The sequence below is a fragment of the Schistocerca nitens genome, chromosome 9 (assembly GCF_023898315.1).
Source record: "Schistocerca nitens isolate TAMUIC-IGC-003100 chromosome 9, iqSchNite1.1, whole genome shotgun sequence".
Lineage (NCBI taxonomy): Eukaryota > Metazoa > Arthropoda > Insecta > Orthoptera > Acrididae > Schistocerca > Schistocerca nitens.
In genome coordinates, this window is record NC_064622.1 from 8,584,973 (window position 1) to 8,591,341 (window position 6,369).

Consider the following 6,369-nt stretch of genomic DNA (forward strand, 5'->3'; position numbering starts at 1 on the left):
TAGATTAGGAAGTGAGACACTTAAAGTAGTAAAGGAGTTTTGCTATTTAGGGAGTAAAATAACTGATGATGGTCGAAGTAGAGAGGATATAAAATGTAGACTGGCAATGGCAAGGAAATCGTTTCTGAAGAAGAGAAATTTGTTAACATCGAGTATAGATTTAAGTGTCAGGAAGTCGTTTCTGAAAGTATTTGTATGGAGTGTAGCCATGTATGGAAGTGAAACATGGACGATAACCAGTTTGGACAAGAAGAGAATAGAAGCTTTCGAAATGTGGTGCTACAGAAGAATGCTGAAGATAAGGTGGGTAGATCACGTAACTAATGAGGAGGTATTGAATAGGATTGGGGAGAAGAGAAGTTTGTGGCACAACTTGACTAGAAGAAGGGATCGGTTGGTAGGACATGTTTTGAGGCATCAAGGAATCACAAATTTAGCATTGGAGGGCAGCGTGGAGGGTAAAAATCGTAGAGGGAGACCAAGAGATCAATACACTAAGCAGATTCAGAAGGATGTAGGTTGCAGTAGGTACTGGGATATGAAGAGGCTTGCACAGGATAGAGTAGCATGGAGGGCTGCATCAAACCAGTCTCAGGACTGAAGACTACAACAACAACAACATCTCCTCTCTTGTATGTATCAAAACATTATCTTGGCCACAAAATAACTTGTTACTTTACCGTTGACTTTACAAATATATATAGCTTGCACGTATAAAAAGAAAAGAACGAAGAAGGAAAAAAAATATTAATATGATTTATCAGACCTTCATACTGGAGTCTGTGTGATTGCCAAGCGATGGTATTTCTTACGATCCTCCTGCGTGAACGAGTTCTTAAACGAGAAATTTAAAACTTCAGGTTTCCCTTTGCTATCTTCTATTGCCACGCTAGACTGGCCAGCGAGTGACTTGATAAAAGCCTTCGATCAGCTTAATGATTTTACGTGGGAGCAGGATTAACTCAGGTGTTTGGCAAGATCTTTTGCTACGGTACGACGGTGGTAGTTGATGTAAGCTTCCCGCATCGATATTTTTACAGACACATGCATTCCTACTAATTTTTGCCTTTCGTCATTTCCGCTTTCTATTTCGAACGGAAAGTACAACAGTCTTTGCTTCCTCAGCATTTTCCGAATGTTATTACTAAACAACAGTGAATCTTTTCCGTTCTTATTCCACTTTCTCGGTACATACGTCCCCAGAACGCGACTTACAATCCGTTTAAACTTTGAAACTTTCTGGCAGATTAAAACTGTTTGCCGGGCCGAGACTCGAACTCGGGACCTTTGCCTTTCGCGGGCAAGCGCTCTACCAACTGAGCTACCCAAGCACGATTCACGCCCCGTCCTCACAGCTTTACTTCTGCCAGTACCTCGTCTCCTAACTTCCAAACTTTACAGAAGCTCTTCTGCGAACCTTGCAGAACTAGCACTTCTGAAAGAAAGGATATTGCGGAGACATGGCTTAGCCACAGCCTGGGGGATGTTTCCAGAACGAGATTTTCACTCTGCAGCGGAGTGTGCGCTGATATGAAACTTCCTGGCAGATATTACGAAAGGCAAAGGTCCCGAGTTCGAGTCTCGGCCCGCCACACAGTTTTAATCTGCCAGGAAGTTTCATATCAGTGCACACTCCGCTGCAGAGTGACAATCTCATTCTCGTTTAAACTTTGTTCATAATTCCTCTACGTCGATCGTACTAGTACTAAATGATGTCCATTCATTGTGTAAGTGGGATGATAACAACTGCTTATGCAAGAATACTCTCTTAACTTTCTTGACAGGCTTACTAACTTTATGGATCGTCGTTACTATAGTGACATACTGACGCCATCAGTAAATCCATACACATCCCTGTCTGTACTCGGTAGGTTGAAGTCGCCTCCAGCCAACATTGATGATCTCGGTGCTTCAGAGCGACTGAGCGTAGGCTTTCTTTGAACGACTCTAAGACTCTCACGGCGGAATCAGGTGGCAGGTAAAAACATGCAGGAGTTCATCTGATTTCACTTAGACCTGTTACACGCTTCCGCGTAACATCACAGTCGTACTCAAGTTCGACCTCAGTAGAGATAATATATTTGTCGACTGTAATGAACATTCCTCCTCCTTCGGTGTCTTATCTGTGTTTCCAATTACGTTCCATGACTAGCATTTCAGGGCTGTCTATTACAGGTTTCAGCCATGCCCTCAACTCTAGCCCCAGAAATAGAGGTACTAGTGGTGCCTTACTTTCACGGTAATCATCTTCTGCTAGCAAGACATTTGTGCTCCTACTTTGGTTCAAATTGCTCCGAGAATTCCAGAAATATGCTGGATACACACATAAGCACGCGCGCGTGAGTTCCTCGGTGCGCGTTTCAAAGCGCAGCTCATAAAAGTGGAGTTACCCGGAACCTATACCTCCAGTTCTATTGGTGATACAAAGATAGGTTGAAGTGTTTGCATATTACACATTTCCTCCAACTTTGTTAAACTGAGCAAATCGATTGGTTCTTTTTCTTTAGATGTTGTCTACGGTGGGCCTTAAGGGGCTTATGGAGGCAGGATTTAGTTCATGGGCGCTTCCTGAGGAAACCCGAAAACAGCCTTTCTGTACCATTTTTTCGCCGTCAACAGTGTATGTCGAAATAACTAACGCCAAAAAAATTGCCCCCATTTTAACAGTATATTCACTAGGCCTTTGTGTATAAGTACCATCTTTTCGTTTTCAAAAATCTAACACGCTATCGAGAAACACTCCAAAAACATGGTCGTTCCCGTTATCAAGAGTTTCGAAGTTAACATTCTTGTACACGTGAAATACACAAGTAAAATCAGTTGTAAGGCGAAAATGTAGTTTATAAAGTGACATAACATGGAGAAATATGCTGCAAAGTGTCTCCATTACCATCAGAAGGGTTCTGGTAACCCCATATTGTAGTACTAAATCACATGCAAAATTTTCGTGCACGTAATATCCCGTCTGAGGTGTAAAGTGAGTTTTAAGTTATTTCAGTTTCACATCAGTAAAGTATCAACATTTTGCAGACTCACAGAGTTCTTTTCATGTGAGTGACATGACGTGCTGCAGCACGTAAAAGAAAGGAACCAGAGGAAAAATGCTGCTTTCGGAGCACAAAAAAGGCAAATATGCTCGGTTTTATTAAAAGACTGTAACTGAAAACTGCGGTACTAGCTGCATCATTCTTCCTTCGTCAGCACCACAAAAAGTTTTTTCCAAAAGTATTGGTGTGTGAACTTTTTTGCGCTTTTTTATAGTGAGAGAGAAGGAGATAGTGACAGCGCGAAAGAGACGGAAAAGTAATAGATACTGGAAGATATTAGACAGAGACAATGGCAGTGAGCTAGAAACAGAGGGACACAGTGGCAGTGGAACATAGTTGACAGCGACAGAACAGTGCTAGGAAAAAAGTGAAGGCGACAGTGGCAATGGGAAGGGAATAAAGCAACGAGAAAGTGGAAGCGAGTGAGAGCAAGTGATAATGAGAGGCAGAGTCTATGACAATGGCAACGAGGAAGAAAGAGACAGCGACAGAATAGAGAGCCTCAGTGGGAAGGAATGAATGAGATAGTAGCAGTAAGAGAGAGCAAGAGGGAGACAGTGAGAGCGAGAAGAGAGAGTAGTAGCACGACGGAACTAAGAAGACTGTGGGCGTGGGACAGGAGGCGACGGCAGAGGGACGTACAGATATAATGGCAATGATTTGGGCTGAATGAGTGAGAATGGGCAAGTGGGTGTGTATGGTTATGAGTGACTTACAGCGAGTGAGAGAGTTACAATTAAGAGAGTAGATGGGAGTAAGGGGTGAGCTGCATGTTAAAAATAGCGCGAATATGTTCGCAATCCAAAATTTTTGGGAAAATTTTTAAAGGTGCCGGAGAAGATAGAACGAGACAGCTGGTACACTACTTTTAGTCAGAGTTTTTGAACAGCACCATATTCACCTTTTTAGCGCTCCAGTAGCAGCACTTTTCCGTTGGTACATACATACAAGCGTCGATGTATATTTGGATGTGGTTGGGCTATGTAGAATGTATGAAACTCATGACTACTACTGGAGGTGTCGGTGAAAGAATGTCTTACCGTAATGTCTCGTAGTTTACATCACGTACTTCGCGCAACACTTGTGAAAGCCGGCGTCAGCTGCGACGCGACGTCGGTCGGAGGCCAGGCGCCGCCGAATTGCGTCACAGCCGGCCGGACTGCTGTTTAGTCGCGACGGCTACAAGGGGGGCGACGAGCGAAGCACAAAACGCGGCGGCCGCTTACCTAACGGACACCCAAACAGGATGGCGCGGCGGCTGCGGAGGCGCCGCTGACGGACACAAGCCGTGGAGTGCGGCTCAGAGCCACCTCCACCGAGGTACGAGCACAAGGGATAGGTTGCCAGACACGTGAGGGACTCGGAGGTTTCTTAAACAGTACGACCCAGTATGTTGTCCTCGACTGCGAGTTTTTCATAAGAGACAAGGGTATTGTCAGGACTGTTCCGGAGGAGTGTGGACAGTAGACATGGGTAGTTCGCGAACGAACGGGTGCAAAGGAACGGTTCACCAAGATCAACTAAAGGACTGAGGAACGAATTCCAAGGAACGATCGGTTCATAGTTCACTTCGGTCGCGGCGGTCTACTTATAGTTCCCGGGAACGAGGAATGATCGGTTCATTGTTCACTTCGGTCGCGGCGGTCTACTTATAGTTCCAGAGAAAGAGGAACGATCGGTTCGTAGTTCACTTCGGTCGCGGCGGTCACTTCGGCAGTTCTCGTTCCAGCCTCGGTCGCGTGCTCGTCTCAGTCTCTGTCTCCCTCGGCCGCACTCGTCTCCTTCGCATCACCACCTGCCTCAATTCCACTGCCGACTGCTCCTAGTTAGTTCAGTATCCAGTTGTTCGTTTCGTTCACTGCGCTCGCCTATTTTACATGTGTTCCAAACTGTTCTTGCACTTGGTTCTGGCTATTCAGCGTCCACGACCGGTAATCAAAAAGTATTTTATAGTTACGTAAATTACATAAAAATTACGTTGTATGTAATAGGTACGTCTTTTCAGGTAACAAAAGGGCATATCAGCTCACCTCATTATATCGATGAACAGCAGAAGACATATTTATAACAAGGCAAGTTTTTTTGCTATTCATATATTTTTTGGTTTATCGACTTGATTTAGCAACTAACTTTTAATAATTTGCTTAATTTTTATTGTAAGAAAATTCATATAAAAAGATTTTCGTGTATCTTTCATATACAGAACATTACATTTAGGAAGGCTCTAATTATTTTTATGTTCGGTTGTTTCCAATTTGCATTACCTGCTACTTTGGTTTCTTTGAAGAAAAAAAAGTGGGTTGTGGTTCATTTTGGCTCAGTAGGAAAAGCGGTGCCTCTCCATCTGAAAAGACAAAGATTGCCATAAAATCGTATTTACTTATTATCTCAAAAACATTTGTTCAGAAGGAGCTTTCAAAACAAAAACTTTACTACTGCGAACTTAATTATTATTGTTATTGCTGCACTAACTTTAATAATGCGACATAAAAACCTAATTTTTACTAAGCATGTGACGCAAGTATGATGAGAAAACCACATTTTATTTTATGCTTCCATAAAGTCTCACTTCGCCTACGAACTCAGAGACAATGTGAAGTATATGTAGGGTGTAAACGATTACTGTTTACAACGCAGCATAGCTATGAAGTGGAAGTCGAAACGAAGAATTTTATACAAGACACTTGTGGTCTATTAAGTTGGGAAACAGCCACCAACAGGTTTACAAGACTACATGAGCTATGGCCCATGCCCGTCGCGTGAGATTTTCATGTTCTCTTCTCCAGCTCTCTACACATAGTCACCGATTGTTTCGCCATTGTTGCATGCATTACCTTGTTATTTCTTCACTGCCTAATTATTACATTTTTGTCTGTTTGTTGTATCTGCTCGTAACGGGCAACACATCGTCCGTAATTGGCGAGCAGTCTGTACTTGGGGCCGGTTTTCCGTGCGCTACCCTATATTATTTCCCTGCCATCAGCCACAGAACGCTACACTTGGCTAAACGAGAGGTTCTGCAGAATCACAGAAATTACTTCTAAAAGTGTATAAGAATTTTGTAATGAATAAAAACTCTATACTCCAGGGGGGAGGCAAGTGCCCCCTCTTGGTGCCCTCCATCCTTCAGTCACCTACACTGCTAGTTTTCAGTTTTTCATAAGAACAATATACCAAGCACAAATGAATGGTGAACGAGTAAAAATGAACGGTTCCCAAAAAAGAACGATCAGCAGTGAACTAGTTCCCAAGGATGAACGAGTTTGCCCATCTCTACTGGACAGCATTGCTGTTATTCTCTGCATATGATCAGACGGGCAGG

General features: G+C 43.3%; 1 non-coding gene across 1 annotated transcript; it reads right to left on the bottom strand.

Moving 5' to 3' along the window:
• Positions 1-1,257: 1,257 nt before the first annotated feature.
• Trnas-cga (transfer RNA serine (anticodon CGA)) lies at positions 1,258-1,332 on the bottom strand. The gene has a single exon. It is a non-coding gene; the product is annotated as a tRNA-Ser (tRNA).
• Positions 1,333-6,369: the final 5,037 nt, after the last annotated feature.